Source organism: Pseudophryne corroboree, chromosome 3 (assembly GCF_028390025.1).
Source record: "Pseudophryne corroboree isolate aPseCor3 chromosome 3, aPseCor3.hap2, whole genome shotgun sequence".
In the NCBI taxonomy this organism is placed as follows: domain Eukaryota; kingdom Metazoa; phylum Chordata; class Amphibia; order Anura; family Myobatrachidae; genus Pseudophryne; species Pseudophryne corroboree.
This window is the reverse complement of record NC_086446.1, coordinates 440,683,538-440,699,767: the sequence shown is the minus strand read 5'-3', so window position 1 is coordinate 440,699,767 and position 16,230 is coordinate 440,683,538. Positions and strand designations below refer to the sequence as shown.

Below are 16,230 nucleotides of genomic sequence, written 5' to 3'. Positions count from 1 at the left end.
GCTAGGGGATTGTGACGCTCCTTCAGCATTGCCCCCTGGAGTGTGAAATGTATGCCATACTGTATCTCACTACATATCCGAGCGCTGCCACGTGCTGGGAGTTCACGGTCGGCGGCCATGTTGTCAGGTTGCTAAGCGATCCAGCTCGGTATACCGTAATGTGCATAGACCGCGCTTATCCCAATGTAATTGAGCTAGGGGATTGTGACGCTCCTTCAGCATTGCCCCCTGGAGTGTGAAATGTATGCCATACTGTATCTCACTACATATCCGAGCGCTGCCACGTGCTGGGAGTTCACGGTCGGCGGCCATGTTGTCAGGTTGCTAAGCGATCCAGCTCGGTATACCGTAATGTGCATACAGTAGACCTCGCTTATCCCAGTGTAATTGAGCTAGGGGATTGTGACGCTCCTTCAGCATTGCCCCCTGGAGTGTGAAATGTATGCCATACTGTATCTCACTACATATCCGAGCGCTGCCACGTGCTGGGGGTTCACGGTCGGTGGCCATTTTTAGTGTGCATAGAACTCGCTTATCCACATAGGCCCCTGTGTTTTTAACTACTATATTGAGATGCACATTTCTAGGCCTACAGTATTTAATATACAGTAAGCAGCATTGTTGTTAGGCAATAATTGAAGAATTTACATACAGTACTGACATGTACTGTATGTAATGCTTGTACATCATGTCAGTCGACCCTTATGCTGTACACTACTGTAAGTCTCACAGGGCCCATGCACTTCCAAGGAGGGTTATTTACTGTACTGTATCTGTTTCATACAGGAAACTAATTGCAGTCCATAACACTGAAGTTGTATTTTCAGTACTGTACAGTATACAATACTTAAATTTGAACATCAGGTACTGGATAGTAAACATGTACTGTACAGTATTAACTTCTATCATAAAACTCTTATGCATTTTCAGATGTGTAAATTTTAGACTACAGTATTCACAAATGTTTTCTCTCCATACAGGAATTATAGTTGGACAACATGCCAGTAACTATCAACAAAACGATGAGCAAGATAATCGCCAACATGAAAAAAGAAAATAAAACCATCAAAGAGATCCATGCATGGCTCAAGGAAAGTGGCATTATAGTCACTTTAGAAACGGTGCGCTATCATGCATTCGAGAGAACAACGCCCAGAATTGTATTTCCTACAAAATGCACATGGTACGTACTGTACACTACTGTAATGTTTAAATTACTTGCTTTATACCATAAACAATTTTTTTGAAATAAAATAAAAACTTCATCAATTGTAACTGTGATTGTGCTGTTCATGAATTCATATTTTTCATACTGTATTGTACTGTAGGAGAGTGCAACAAATTGTGGAGGAACTAACTCGTGAGGATGATGAGCGTACTGCTCTGCAAATAAAACGAATTCTCCATTCCAAGTATGACCTGGACATATCGGCCACCAGCATCAGAAGGATGCGACGGAAAATGGGATGGACCTTTGGCGCAACAAGGTAAAATACTGAAAGCAGTATAAACCATACAGTAAATGCACTGTTAATAATCCCTTGATACGTGATATAATAATGCCATAAATCATTATACAGAGTGTGTACTTTATACTATATACAGTATGTGTGTGTGTATATACTGTATATATTCTATCCCAAAAGAGATACCTACTGTATAGGCACTCAGAGACAGCAATGAAGCATTGCCGGCTTATTGTGATGATTACATACTGTATACTGTGTGTGTGTGTTTGTGTGTATGTACAGTATGTATATATATATATTACTCTGTATGTAACTTAATGTACTGTATGTACAGTTTAATGTATACAGTAGGTATATAATACAGTATACTGCACATACAGTCTACTGTATATACAGTAATCTGTAAATCTGTAATTTCATAACTGTATCTGATTTCATTATTTTTGGCTCTTCACAGGATATCTCCAATGATAAGAGATGTGAATAAAGAAAAGAGAGTGGAACAGGCACGGCGATGGATTGAGAGTGGTGAAACATTTGATGATGTCATTTTCACAGATGAATCGTCTGTTGCCCTTGAGCGGTTCTCCAGAATGTCATTCAGGAAACGTAACCATATCTCTTTAAAACCACGCCCAAAGCATCCATTGAAAGTCCATGTATGGGGAGGCATATCACGATTAGGAGCTGGTCCCCTATTATTTTTCGAAGGTACAGTACTATACTTTATTCTGTGCCTGTGTTCTGTAAAAATACATGTTGTACTGTAGAGTACGTGTAACTGCACAATAAAAGGAGTTGCTTATTAATGAACAACATTTTTTGATTTCTGTAGGAATCATGGATAAGAAATTTTTCCAAGAAACAATAGTAGAGAAATGTATGGTGCCATTTGTGAATAAATATTACCCAACTCACCATAGGATATTCCAAGACAATGATCCTAAACACTCCGCCTCAGCCAAATTTATGGAAGAGAAAGGTATGAATTGGGAACGCACACCACCAGAGTGAGTATTCTTTCAACAGTGTACAAGTAAAATTTTGGATAGCACTCTAGTACTGTAAAAAAAAATTTTGTTTAATAAACAGTACAATATTGTATGTTTAATTTTCTCTATTTACTGTAATGTAATTAATTTTTTCTATACGCTTTATTTTTATTTTTATATAGATCACCAGACATGAACCCAATCGAATTAGTGTGGGCTCAATTGAAGAGGTACGTTAGGAGTGTTGCAAAGCCAACAACAAAACAGCAACTGGTGGATGGGATAAAGAAATTTTGGCTAGAAGTACTCACACCTGAACATTGTAATAATTATATAAATCACCTGTATAAAGTATTACCTGTTGTAGTTGAAAGAAATGGTCAAGCCACAAATATGTAGTTCTGTATTTTCTGTTTAAAATTTTAAATTGGTGCATTATTAAAAAAAATGATAAAATTGCCTTTGTCTGATTATTGCATAAACTAATGTAGAATATTATACAGTAGTAATGTTATTGATGTGTACTGTATGAACAGTTATTTTCAGTTTTATAAGTCCTGAATAAGAGTACTGTACATTTTGATCAGTGCAGTACATGGAATCGGATGTTGTAATACTTTATTTTTACATTAATATTGATGTTTTTCCAATAAATATTCAATTTTACAGTATGGTACGGTACAGTACATGAGGGTACCTGTACAGTATGATACGTCATTATGGGGGAGAAATACTGTATCCACTAAATGTACAGTAAAATGTTTTTTTCTTATTACAAACACACAAATGCATCTCAGATGGAAATATGCTATACACAGCAGACAGCTTATGGTGACAGAACTTCCCTACTGTATCCCCACCCATAGTCGTGGTATATTTTAGATTGCCTAATGAGACACTCCTGCAGCATTGCCAATGATTCATGTAAAACCTGTGTGCAAACAGTATCTGTATTGAATGCAAAGTACAGTAAGAGTACAGTATACAGTATTATCAGAGCCAAACCTGACCAACATGATGCCCTAGGCTAGATTTTGGCTGATGCCCTCTTGCACAGATGCTACGTAGTTCCGCCTCTAACCCTGCACCCCTTTCCCAGCACCATCACCCATTTTGGCGCTCCTACCCCCTATAATCTAAATAAGAACAATGTGCACATTTAGTGCCAGCCCAAAACAGTGTACAGTATGTTCTTGCTGGGAAGGGGCATGGTAACACAATAATACCCGAAGATGAAATGACACAACACAGTACTGCAACTTTATTCACATTATATCATGCAGTGGTGTCTCTTATTCTCATGACATCATATCATAGTACCACATTACTCCTAACAGTAATGCCCCTTATTCACATTACACCCCACCACATTCATCTTTATTTACATTAGACCACAGGTTCTCAAACTCAGTCCTCAGGACCCCACACAGTGCAGGTTTTGCAGGTCTCACAGAATCACAAGTGAAAAAATTAGCTCCACCTACTGTATGGACCTTCTAAAATGTGTCAGTTAGTAATGAATACATCTGTGCACTTGCTGGTTTACCTGCAAAACATGCACTGTGTGGGGTCCTGAGGACCAAGTTTGAGAACCACTGCATTAGACCATGCAGTAGTGCCCTTTCCTTATGTTACACCAGAAAATATTGTAGTACACCTTATACACATACAGTACAGTAATGCCACACATTAGTAATGCATTTCATATTTAAATTTTCTGATTTAATTTCATAGAGCCGCAGTCACTCACAGAATATAGGCATGTACTGTAGCATCTCATTTTATTCTGCAGAAGCTGATTATTCCCGTTTGGCTAGTTTGCCGCCTCTGTACAGTATATCACAATAGAAAAAAGTTATAGTGTCAGTGAAAAAAGCACCTCATGACAGATACTGTACACAAGCTCATGTCTAAATACTATATACTGTAAGCAGTGACATTAAGGGGTACAGTACTGTATATGCAATTGCAGTCGAATTCCGGCAGGAATACGGAAAAAATGGACACGGGATCCCCCATCTTTTTAGAACCAGCACCGGGCTCTGCGCCTGGTCCTGGTGCAAAAAATAAGGGGGACAAAAAAAGCGTAGGGGTTCCCCATATTTTTTGAATCAGCACTGGGCTCCACTAGCTGGACAGATAATGCACAGCCGGGGGAGACTTTTATACCGGTCCCTGCGGCCATGGAATTAAATACCCAACTAGTCACACCTGGCCGGAGTACCCTGGAGGAGTGGGGGCCCCTTAAATCAAGGGGACCCCCCTCCAGCCACTCGATTATCTCTATCACCCCTGTGTATTGTAGCTAGGGGATTGTGACGCTCCTTCAGCATTGCCCCGTAGCCTGCAAAATCTGTGCTGTTATTTGCTCCATAGCTGAGTGCCTCCTAGGAGCTACTGTAGGAGTCACAGGCGGTAGCCATTTCAATTGAGTCTGCCCTGCTATAGAATTGTACAGGTATGTGTACATTACCGTACGGTGCATAGAACCTTTACAGTAGAAACTCTCCTGCAGCTTTGGCCTGCTTTACTGTATGTACTGTAAAACTTGTGTTTTGTCAGTTTGCTATGCGACCGAGCCCGGTGTAACGTACAGTACTGTAATGTGCATAGACCTCGCTTACAGTATCTCTGTGTATTTTGGCTAGGGGATTGTGACGCTCCTTCAGCATCGCCCCGTAGCCTGCACAGCTTATGCCATTTCTCATTCCATACCCAACTGCTGCCTGCCACGAGGTGGGGGTTCAGGAGGTGGGGGTTCATGGGTAGTGGTCGTTTTGACAGTGTGCTATGCGATTGAGTCCGGTGTACCGTAATACTGTATGCAATCCTACAGTAGCTTATCCCTCCCCTGTGTATTTTGGCTAGGGGATTGTGACGCTCCTTCAGCATTGCCCCATAACCTGCACAAGGGTTCAGGGGCGGCGGCCATTTTGCCAGTGTGCTACAGTATGTCATCGAGTCCGGTGTACCATAATATGCATACTGTGTATTTTAGCTAGGGGATTGTGACGCTCCTTCAGCATTGCCCCATAGTCTGTACAATCTGGACTATTACTTGCTCCGTAGCCTAGGGCCTCTGTGGGGCAAGGAGTCATAGGTGGTAGCCATTTCTATTCAGTCTGCCCAGCTACAGAATTGTATGTGTACTGTGTACGGAGCATAGAACCTTAACCTGCATAGAACCTGCACATTATGGTACACCGGACTCGATCGCATAGAACCGCTCATGCAGCTACTGTATGCCCTGGTTTACAGTATGTGAATAAAAAAAATAATAAAGTGTCTGAAAAAAACTACAGTAACATGCATTCGTACTTAAGGAATCGAACCCTGGACTCTGAGTATAGGAAGCGAAACACTTCACCACTTCGCCGCAGACAAATGTATAAATCCGTTGGTTTTGATTATGCTGTAATGGCTACGGGATTAGGACGATAACATACTGTAGAAAATTCCTAATCTTGAGAGGCAATAGTGAACTTGTAACACACATCCATTTGCGACAGTGTACACTACTGGTTTTACAGTACTGTGTTTTGTCTGCGGGACTTGGACGCTCACATACAGTATTCATAAAGTATTGTAGATGGATCATATACTGTATGCTGTACTACTGTATTTGCGTCGGTGTCGTACTGTATATACAGTACTGTATTAAATAATGCAGCGTAATGAGTACAGTATTTACTGTATGCAGCGTAATGAGACGCCTTAGTAAAGTAGTCCTTATTATGTATGTCAGTATTGTATTTTACGGGAGACCACACGCATGCGCAGTGGTGATTGTAAAAAGCGACATCTGGTGGCTGATCGCAGGTATTACACGTAAAGGTAACGCCAAACGTCAAATGTCTGTCTCCGTGCGATTAGATAGCCTCTCTGTGGCTAGGCGCGCCTCGCTACGCCACAGTACGCTGCGTATGGTCGAACGGGACAAACGCCGCGGCCACTCAAGATAAAGGTGGCTACATCTGTAAGTGTAAAATTAAGTACCTGTGGAGCATTGGTGGTTCAGTGGTAGAATTCTCGCCTTCCACGCGGGAGGCCTGAGTTTTTGCTGATATGGCAGTGCATTTTGTGAAAGTGAGGACAGCCATTTGCGCTGTGGTGGTGCAAGTTGACAGTGTTCCACATACAATGGTACAGGAAAAGAAAAGTAAACATCCGCCCAATGTGGGGCTCGAACCCACGACCCTGAGATTAAGAGTCTCATGCTTTACCGACTGAGTTAGCAATGCTTGGTAACCGAGGAGTTGTGGTGATGGCAAGGCAAGGCATCCTGACTCTCCTGCTTTGTTTCATACACTAAAGTACACGAGTAAGTGTAAAATTAAGTTTCTGTGGAGCATTGGTGGTTCAGTGGTAGAATTCTCGCCTGCCACGCGTGATGCCCGGAATCGATTCCCGGCCAATGCAGTCCTGAGTTTTTGCTGATATGGCAGTGTATTTTGTGAAAGTGAGGACAGCCATTTGCGCTGTGGTGATGCAAGTATACACTGTTCCACATACAATGGTACAGGAAAAGAAAAAACATCCGCCCAACGTGGGGCTCGAACCCACGACCCTGAGATTAAGAGTCTCATGCTCTACCGACTGAGCTAGCCAGGATTGATTGAGAATGTATGGAGGTGATGGCAAGGCAAGGCATCCTGACACTCCTGCTTTGTTTCATACACTAAAGTACACGAGTAAGTGTAAAATTAAGTATCTGTGGAGCATTGTTGGTTCAGTGGTAGAATTCTCGCCTACCACGCGTGAGGCCCGGAATCGATTCCCGGCCAATGCAGTCCTGAGTTTTTGCTGATATGGCAGTGTATTTTGTGAAAGTGAGGACAGCCATTTGCGCTGTGGTGATGCAAGTATACACTGTTCCACATACAATGGTACAGGAAAAGAAAAAACATCCGCCCAACGTGGGGCTCGAACCCACAACCCTGAGATTAAGAGTCTCATGCTCTACCGACTGAGCTAGCCAGGCTTATTTGTGAATGTATGGAGGTGATGGCAAGGCAAGACATCCTGACACTCCTGCTTTGTTTCATACACTAAAGTACACGAGTAAGTGTAAAATTAAGTATCTGTGGAGCATTGGTGGTTCAGTGATAGAATTCTTGCCTGCCATGCGGGAGGTCTGGGTTCAATTCCCGGCCAATGCAGTCCTGAGTTTTTGCTGATATGGCAGTGCATTTTGTGAAAGTGAGAACAGCCATTTGCGCTGTGGTGGTGCAAGTTGACAGTGTTCCACATACAATGGTACAGGAAAAGAAAAAAAACATCCGCCCAATGTGGGGCTCGAACCCACGACCCTGAGATTAAGAGTCTCATGCTTTACCGACTGAGTTAGCAATGCTTGGTAACCGAGGCGTTGTGGTGATGGCAAGGCATCCTGACTCTCCTGCTTTGTTTTGTACACTAAAGTACATGAGTAAGTCTAAAATTAAGCATCTGTGGATCATTGGTGGTTCAGTGGTAGAAATCTTGCTGGCCACGTGGGAGGCCGGGTTCAATTCCCGGTCAATACATTCCAGAGTTTTTGCTGATAGGGCAGTGCATTTTGTGAAAGTGAGGACAGCCATTTGCGCTTTGGTGATGCAAGTATACACTGTTCCACATACAATGGTACAGGAAGAGAAAAAAACAACTGCCCAACATGGAGCTCAAATACATGACCCTAAGATTAATAGTCTTATGCTCTAGCGACTGTGCTTGTCGGGCTTGATTACGTAGGCTTGGAGGTGATGGCAAGGCAAGGCATCCTGACACTCCTGCTTTGTTTTATACACTAAAGTACATGAGTAAGTGTAAAATAAGGCATCTGTGGAGCATTGGTGGTTCAGTGGTAGAATTCTCGCCTGCCACGCGTGAGGCCCGGAATCGATTCCCGGCCAATGCAGTCTTGAGTTTTTCCTGATATGGCAGTGTATTTTGTGAAAGTGAGGACAGCCATTTGCGCTGTTGTGGTGCAAGTATACAGTGTTCCACATACAATGGTACAGGAAAAGAAAAAACATCCGCCCAACGTGGGGCTCGACCCCACGACCCTGAGATTAAGAGTCTCATGCTCTACCGACTGAGCTAGCCAGGCTTGTTTGAGAATGTATGGAGGTGATGGCAAGGCAAGGCATCCTGACACTCCTGCTTTGTTTCATACACTAAAGTACATGAGTAAGTGTAAAATTAAGTATCTGTCGAGCATTGGTGGTTCAGTGGTAGAATTCTCGCCTGCCACGCGGGAGGCCTGGGTTCAATTCCCGGTCAAAACATTCCTGAGTTTTTGCTGATAGGGCAGTGCATTTTGTGAAAGTGAGGACAGCCATTTGCGCTGTGGTGATGCAAGTATACACTGTTCCACATACAATGGTACAGGAAGAGAAAAAAAGAACTGCCCAACATGGAGCTCAAATACATGACCCTAAGATTAATAGTCTTATGCTCTAGCGACTGTGCTAGTCGGGCTTGGTTACGTAGGCTTGGAGGTGATGGCAAGGCAAGGCATCCTGACACTCCTGCTTTGTTTTATACACTAAAGTACATGAGTAAGTGTAAAATTAGGCATCTGTGGAGCATTGGTGGTTCAGTAGTAGAATTCTCGCCTGCCACGCGTGAGGCCCGGAATCGATTCCCGGCCAATGCAGTCCTTAGTTTTTGCTGATATGGCAGTGTATTTTGTGAAAGTGAGGACAGCCATTTGGGCTGTGGTGGTGCAAGTATACAGTGTTCCACATACAATGGTACAGGAAAAGAAAAAACATCCGCCGAACGTGGGGCTCGAACCCACGACCCTGAGATTAAGAGTCTCATGCTCTACCGACTGAGCTAGCCTGGCTTAGTTGAAAATGTATGGAGGTGATGGCAAGGCAAGGCATCCTGACACTCCTGCTTTGTTTCATAAACTAAAGTACACGAGTAAGTGTAAAATTAAGTATCTGTGGAGCATTGGTGGTTCAGTGGTAGAATTCTCGCCTGCCACGCGGGTGGCCTGGGTTCGATTCCCGGCCAATGCAGTCCTGAGTTTTTGCTGATATGGCAGTGCATTTTGTGAAAGTGAGGACAGCCATTTGCGCTGTGGTGGTGCAAGTTGACAGTGTTCCACATACAATGGTACAGGAAAAGAAAAAAAACATCCGCCCAATGTGGGGCTCGAACCCACGACCCTGAGATTAAGAGTCTTATGCTTTACCGACTGAGTTAGCAATGCTTGCTAACCGAGGAGTTGTAGCGATGGCAAGGCAAGGCATCCTGACTCTCCTGCTTTGTTTTGTACACTAAAGTACATGAGTAAGTCTAAAATTAAGCATCTGTGGATCATTGGTGGTTCAGTGGTAGAAATCTAGCCGGCCACGTGGGAGGCCGGGTTCAAATCCCGGTCAATACATTCCTGAGTTTTTGCTGATAGGGCAGTGCATTTTGTGAAAGTGAGGACAGCCATTTGCGCTGTGGTGATGCAAGTATACACTGTTCCACATACAATGGTACAGGAAGAGAAAAAAACAACTGCCCAACACGGAGCTCAAATACATGACCCTAAGATTAATAGTCTTATGCTCTAGCGACTGTGCTAGTCGGGCTTGGTTACGTAGGCTTGGAGGTGATGGCAAGGCAAGGCATCCTGACACTCCTGCTTTGTTTTATACACTAAAGTACATGAGTAAGTGTAAAATTAGGCATCTGTGGAGCATTGGTGGTTCAGTGGTAGAATTCTCGCCTGCCACGCGTGAGGCCCGGAATCGATTCCCGGCCAATGCAGTCCTGAGTTTTTGCTGATATGGCAGTGTATTTTGTGAAAGTGAGGACAGCTATTTGCGCTGTGGTGGTGCAAGTTGACAGTGTTCCACATACAATGGTACAGGAAAAGAAAAAATATCCGCCCAACGTGGGGCTCGAACCCACGACCCTGAGATTAAGAGTCTCATGCTCTACCGACTGAGCTAGCCAGGCTTGGTTGCGAATGTATGGAGGTGATGGCAAGGCAAGGCAAGGCATCCTGACACTCCTGCTTTGTTTCATACACTAAAGTACACGAGTAAGTGTAAAATTAAGTACCTGTGGAGCATTGGTGGTTCAGTTGTAGAATTCTCGCCTTCCACGCGGGAGACCTGGGTTCGATTCCCGGCCAATGCAGTCCTTAGTTTTTGCTGATATGGCAGTGCATTTTGTGAAAGTGAGGACAGCCATTTGCGCTGTGGTGGTGCAAGTTGACAGTGTTCCACATACAATGGTACAGGAAAAGAAAAAACATCCGCCCAACGTGGGGCTCGAACCCACGACCCTGAGATTAAGAGTCTCATGCTCTACCGACTGAGCTAGCCAGGCTTAGTTGAAAATGTATGGAGGTGATGGCAAGGCAAGGCATCCTGACACTCCTGCTTTATTTCATAAACTAAAGTACACGAGTAAGTGTAAAAGTAAGTATCTGTGGAGCATTGGTGGTTCAGTGGTAGAATTCTCGCCTGCCACGCGGGAGGCCTGGGTTCGATTCCCGGCCAATGCAGTCCTTAGTTTTTGCTGATATGGCAGTGCATTTTGTGAAAGTGAGGACAGCCATTTGCGCTGTGGTGGTGCAAGTTTACAGTGTTCCACATACAATGGTACAAAAAAAGAAAAAAAACATCCGCCCAATGTGGGGCTCAAACCCACGACCCTGAGTTTAAGAGTCTTATGCTTTACCGACTGAGTTAGCAATGCTTGGTAACCGAGGAGTTGTGGTGATGGCAAGGCAAGGCATCCTGACTCTCCTGCTTTGTTTTGTACACTAAAGTACATGAGTAAGTCTAAAATTAAGCATCTGTGGATCATTGGTGGTTCAGTGGTAGAAATCTAGCCGGCCACGTGGGAGGCCGGGTTCAAATCCCGGTCAATACATTCCTGAGTTTTTGCTGATAGGGCAGTGCATTTTGTGAAAGTGAGGACAGCCATTTGCGCTGTGGTGATGCAAGTATACACTGTTCCACATACAATGGTACAGGAAGAGAAAAAAACAACTGCCCAACATGGAGCTCAAATACATGACCCTAAGATTAATAGTCTTATGCTCTAGCGACTGTGCTAGTCGGGCTTGGTTACGTAGGCTTGGAGGTGATGGCAAGGCAAGGCATCCTGACACTCCTGCTTTGTTTTATACACTAAAGTACATGAGTAAGTGTAAAATTAGGCATCTGTGGAGCATTGGTGGTTCAGTAGTAGAATTCTCGCCTGCCACGCGTGAGGCCCGGAATCGATTCCCGGCCAATGCAGTCCTGAGTTTTTGCTGATATGGCAGTGTATTTTGTGAAAGTGAGGACAGCCATTTGCGCTGTGGTGGTGCAAGTATACAGTGTTCCACATACAATGGTACAGGAAAAGAAAAAAAACATCCGCCCAATGAGGGGCTCGAACCCACGACCCTGAGATTAAGAGTCTTATGCTTTACCGACTGAGTTAGCAATGCTTGGTAACCGAGGAGTTGTGGTGATGGCAAGGCAAGGCAACCTGACACTCCTGCTTTGTTTCATAAACTAAAGTACACGAGTAAGTGTAAAATTAAGTATCTGTGGAGCATTGGTGGTTCAGTGGTAGAATTCTCACCTGCCACGCGGGAGGCCTGGGTTCGATTCCCGGCCAATGCATTCCTGAGTTTTTGCTGATATGGCAGTGCATTTTGTGAAAGTGAGGACAGCCATTTGCGCTGTGGTGGTGCAAGTTGACAGTGTTCCACATACAATGGTACAGGAAAAGAAAAAAAACATCCGCCCAATGTGGGGCTCGAACCCACGACCCTGAGATTAAGAGCCTCATGCTTTACTGACTGAGTTAGCAATGCTTGGTAACCGAGGAGTTGTGGTGATGGCAAGGCAAGGCATCCTGACTCTCCTGCTTTGTTTTGTACACTAAAATACATGAGTAAGTCTAAAATTAAGCATCTGTGGATCATTGGTGGTTTAGTGGTAGAAATCTAGCCGGCCACGTGGGAGGCCGGATTCAATTCCCGGTCAATACATTCCTGAGTTTTTGCTGATAGGGCAGTGCATTTTGTGAAAGTGAGGACAGCCATTTGCGCTGTGGTGATGCAAGTATACACTGTTCCACATACAATGGTACAGGAAGAGAAAAAAAGAACTGCCCAACATGGAGCTCAAATACATGACCCTAAGATTAATAGTCTTATGCTCTAGCGACTGTGCTAGTCGGGCTTGGTTACGTAGGCTTGGAGGTGATGGCAAGGCAAGGCATCCTGACACTCCTGCTTTGTTTTATACACTAAAGTACATGAGTAAGTGTAAAATTAGGCATCTGTGGAGCATTGGTGGTTCAGTAGTAGAATTCTCGCCTGCCACGCGTGAGGCCCGGAATCGATTCCCGGCCAATGCTGTCCTGAGTTTTTGCTGATATGGCAGTGTATTTTGTGAAAGTGAGGACAGCCATTTGCGCTGTGGTGGTGCAAGTATACAGTGTTCCACATACAATGGTACAGGAAAAGAAAAAACATCCGCCCAACGTGGGGATCGAACCCACGACCCTGAGATTAAGAGTCTCATGCTCTACCGACTGAGCTAGCCAGGCTTAGTTGAAAATGTATGGAGGTGATGGCAAGGCAAGGCATCCTGACACTCCTGCTTTGTTTCATAAACTAAAGTACACGAGCAAGTGTAAAATTAAGTATCCGTGGAGCATTGGTGGTTCAGTGGTACAATTCTCGCCTGCCATGCGGGAGACCTGGGTTCGATTCCTGGCCAATGCAGTCCTTAGTTTTTGCTGATATGGCAGTGCATTTTGTGAAAGTGAGGACAGCCATTTGCGCTGTGGTGGTGCAAGTTGACAGTGTTCCACATACAATGGTACAGGAAAAGAAAAAAAACATCTGCCCAATGTGGGGCTCGAACCCACGACCCTGAGATTAAGAGTCTTATGCTTTACCGACTGAGTTAGCAATGCTTGGTAACCGAGGAGTTGTGGTGATGGCAAGGCAAGGCATCCTGACTCTCCTGCTTTGTTTTGTACACTAAAGTACATGAGTAAGTCTAAAATTAAGCATCTGTGGATCATTGGTGGTTCAGTGGTAGAAATCTAGCCGGCCACGTGGGAGGCCGGGTTCAAATCCCGGTCAATACATTCCTGAGTTTTTGCTGATAGGGCAGTGCATTTTGTGAAAGTGAGGACAGCCATTTGCGCTGTGGTGATGCAAGTATACACTGTTCCACATACAATGGTACAGGAAGAGAAAAAAACAACTGCCCAACATGGAGCTCAAATACATGACCCTAAGATTAATAGTCTTATGCTCTAGCGACTGTGCTAGTCGGGCTTGGTTTCGTAGGCTTGGAGGTGATGGCAAGGCAAGGCATCCTGACACTCCTGCTTTGTTTTATACACTAAAGTACATGAGTAAGTGTAAAATTAGGCATCTGTGGAGCATTGGTGGTTCAGTGGTAGAATTCTCGCCTGCCACGCGTGAGGCCCGGAATCGATTCCCGGCCAATGCAGTCCTGAGTTTTTGCTGATATGGCAGTGTATTTTGTGAAAGTGAGGACAGCTATTTGCGCTGTGGTGGTGCAAGTTGACAGTGTTCCACATACAATGGTACAGGAAAAGAAAAAACATCCGCCCAACGTGGGGCTCGAACCCACAACCCTGAGATTAAGAGTCTCATGCTCTACCGACTGAGCTAGCCAGGCTTGGTTGCGAATGTATGGAGGTGATGGCAAGGCAAGGCAAGGCATCCTGACACTCCTGCTTTGTTTCATACACTAAAGTACACGAGTAAGTGTAAAATTAAGTACCTGTGGAGCATTGGTGGTTCAGTGGTAGAATTCTCGCCTTCCACGCGGGAGGCCTGGGTTCGATTCCTGGCCAATGCAGTCATTAGTTTTTGCTGATATGGCAGTGCATTTTGGGAAAGTGAGGACAGCCATTTGCGCTGTGGTGGTGCAAGTTGACAGTGTTCCACATACAATGGTACAGGAAAAGAAAAAACATCCGCCCAACGTGGGGCTCGAACCCACGACCCTGAGATTAAGAGTCTCATGCTCTACCGACTGAGCTAGCCAGGCTTGATTGCGAATGCATGGAGGTGATGGCAAGGCAAGGCATCCTGACACTCCTGCTTTGTTTCATACACTAAAGTACACGAGTAAGTGTAAAATTAAGTACCTGTGGAGCATTGGTTGTTCAGTGGTAGAATTCTCGCCTTCCACGCGGGAGGCCTGAGTTTTTGCTGATATGGCAGTGCATTTTGTGAAAGTGAGGACAGCCATTTGCGCTGTGGTGGTGCAAGTTGACAGTGTTCCACATACAATGGTACAGGAAAAGAAAAACAACATCCGCCCAATGTGGGGCTCGAACCCACGACCCTGAGATTAAGAGTCTCATGCTTTACCGACTGAGTTAGCAATGCTTGGTAACCGAGGAGTTGTGGTGATGGCAAGGCAAGGCATCCTGACTCTCCTGCTTTGTTTTGTACACTAAAGTACATGAGTAAGTCTAAAATTAAGTATCTGTGGATCATTGGTGGTTCAGTGGTAGAAATCTAGCCGGCCACGTGGGAGGCCGGGTTCAATTCCCGGTCAATACATTCCTGAGTTTTTGCTGATAGGGCAGTGCATTTTGTGAAAGTGAGGACAGCCATTTTCGCTGTGGTGATGCAAGTATACACTGTTCCACATACAATGGTACAGGAAGAGAAAAAAACAACTGCCCAACATGGAGCTCAAATACATGACCCTAAGATTAATAGTCTTATGCTCTAGCGACTGTGCTAGTCGGGCTTGATTACGTAGGCTTGGAGGTGATGGCAAGGCAAGGCATCCTGACACTCCTGCTTTGTTTTATACACTAAAGTACATGAGTAAGTGTAAAATAAGGCATCTGTGGAGCATTGGTGGTTCAGTGGTAGAATTCTCGCCTGCCACGCGTGAGGCCCGGAATCGATTCCCGGCCAATGCAGTCTTGAGTTTTTCCTGATATGGCAGTGTATTTTGTGAAAGTGAGGACAGCCATTTGCGCTGTGGTGGTGCAAGTATACAGTGTTCCACATACAATGGTACAGGAAAAGAAAAAAAACATCCGCCCAATGTGGGGCTCGAACCCACGACCCTGAGATTAAGAGTCTTATGCTTTACCGACTGAGTTAGCAATGCTTGGTAACCGAGGAGTTGTGGTGATGGCAAGGCAAGGCATCCTGACACTCCTGCTTTGTTTCATAAACTAAAGTACACGAGTAAGTGTAAAATTAAGTATCTGTGGAGCATTGGTGGTTCAGTGGTAGAATTCTCGCCTGCCACGAGGGAGGCCTGGGTTCGATTCCCGGCCAATGCATTCCTGAGTTTTTGCTGATATGGCAGTGCATTTTGTGAAAGTGAGGACAGCCATTTGCGCTGTGGTGGTGCAAGTATACAGTGTTCCACATACAATGGTACAGGAAAAGAAAAAAAACATCCGCCCAATGTGGGGCTCGAACCCACGACCCTGAGATTAAGAGTCTTATGCTTTACCGACTGAGTTAGCAATGCTTGGTAACCGAGGAGTTGTGGTGATGGCAAGGCAAGGCATCCTGACACTCCTGCTTTGTTTCATAAACTAAAGTACACGAGTAAGTGTAAATTTAAGTATCTGTGGAGCATTGGTGGTTCAGTGGTAGAATTCTCGCCTGCCACGCGGCAGGGCTGGGTTCGATTCCCGGCCAATGCAGTCCTGAGTTTTTGCTGATATGGCAGTGCATTTTGTGAAAGTGAGGACAGCCATTTGCGCTGTGGTGGTGCAAGTTGACAGTGTTCCACATACAATGGTACAGG

At 44.7% G+C, this 16,230-nt stretch overlaps 15 non-coding genes across 15 annotated transcripts; 6 read left to right on the top strand and 9 right to left on the bottom strand.

Moving 5' to 3' along the window:
• Positions 1–6,999: 6,999 nt before the first annotated feature.
• On the bottom strand, positions 7,000–7,072 carry TRNAK-CUU (transfer RNA lysine (anticodon CUU)). The gene has a single exon. It is a non-coding gene; the product is annotated as a tRNA-Lys (tRNA).
• Positions 7,073–7,369: 297 nt separating this feature from the next.
• Positions 7,370–7,442, bottom strand: TRNAK-CUU (transfer RNA lysine (anticodon CUU)). The gene has a single exon. It is a non-coding gene; the product is annotated as a tRNA-Lys (tRNA).
• A 1,034-nt stretch (positions 7,443–8,476) lies between these two features.
• On the bottom strand, positions 8,477–8,549 carry TRNAK-CUU (transfer RNA lysine (anticodon CUU)). The gene has a single exon. It is a non-coding gene; the product is annotated as a tRNA-Lys (tRNA).
• A 668-nt stretch (positions 8,550–9,217) lies between these two features.
• Positions 9,218–9,290, bottom strand: TRNAK-CUU (transfer RNA lysine (anticodon CUU)). Its single transcript has one exon. It is a non-coding gene; the product is annotated as a tRNA-Lys (tRNA).
• Positions 9,291–9,397: 107 nt separating this feature from the next.
• On the top strand, positions 9,398–9,468 carry TRNAG-GCC (transfer RNA glycine (anticodon GCC)). Its single transcript has one exon. It is a non-coding gene; the product is annotated as a tRNA-Gly (tRNA).
• An 861-nt stretch (positions 9,469–10,329) lies between these two features.
• Positions 10,330–10,402, bottom strand: TRNAK-CUU (transfer RNA lysine (anticodon CUU)). Its single transcript has one exon. It is a non-coding gene; the product is annotated as a tRNA-Lys (tRNA).
• A 112-nt stretch (positions 10,403–10,514) lies between these two features.
• Positions 10,515–10,585, top strand: TRNAG-UCC (transfer RNA glycine (anticodon UCC)). Its single transcript has one exon. It is a non-coding gene; the product is annotated as a tRNA-Gly (tRNA).
• A 119-nt stretch (positions 10,586–10,704) lies between these two features.
• On the bottom strand, positions 10,705–10,777 carry TRNAK-CUU (transfer RNA lysine (anticodon CUU)). The gene has a single exon. It is a non-coding gene; the product is annotated as a tRNA-Lys (tRNA).
• Positions 10,778–10,884: 107 nt separating this feature from the next.
• TRNAG-GCC (transfer RNA glycine (anticodon GCC)) lies at positions 10,885–10,955 on the top strand. The gene has a single exon. It is a non-coding gene; the product is annotated as a tRNA-Gly (tRNA).
• A 1,043-nt stretch (positions 10,956–11,998) lies between these two features.
• On the top strand, positions 11,999–12,069 carry TRNAG-GCC (transfer RNA glycine (anticodon GCC)). The gene has a single exon. It is a non-coding gene; the product is annotated as a tRNA-Gly (tRNA).
• Positions 12,070–12,930: 861 nt separating this feature from the next.
• TRNAK-CUU (transfer RNA lysine (anticodon CUU)) lies at positions 12,931–13,003 on the bottom strand. Its single transcript has one exon. It is a non-coding gene; the product is annotated as a tRNA-Lys (tRNA).
• Positions 13,004–14,042: 1,039 nt separating this feature from the next.
• On the bottom strand, positions 14,043–14,115 carry TRNAK-CUU (transfer RNA lysine (anticodon CUU)). The gene has a single exon. It is a non-coding gene; the product is annotated as a tRNA-Lys (tRNA).
• Positions 14,116–14,227: 112 nt separating this feature from the next.
• On the top strand, positions 14,228–14,298 carry TRNAG-UCC (transfer RNA glycine (anticodon UCC)). Its single transcript has one exon. It is a non-coding gene; the product is annotated as a tRNA-Gly (tRNA).
• Positions 14,299–14,417: 119 nt separating this feature from the next.
• Positions 14,418–14,490, bottom strand: TRNAK-CUU (transfer RNA lysine (anticodon CUU)). Its single transcript has one exon. It is a non-coding gene; the product is annotated as a tRNA-Lys (tRNA).
• Positions 14,491–15,683: 1,193 nt separating this feature from the next.
• TRNAG-GCC (transfer RNA glycine (anticodon GCC)) lies at positions 15,684–15,754 on the top strand. Its single transcript has one exon. It is a non-coding gene; the product is annotated as a tRNA-Gly (tRNA).
• The last annotated feature ends 476 nt before the right edge of the window (positions 15,755–16,230 follow it).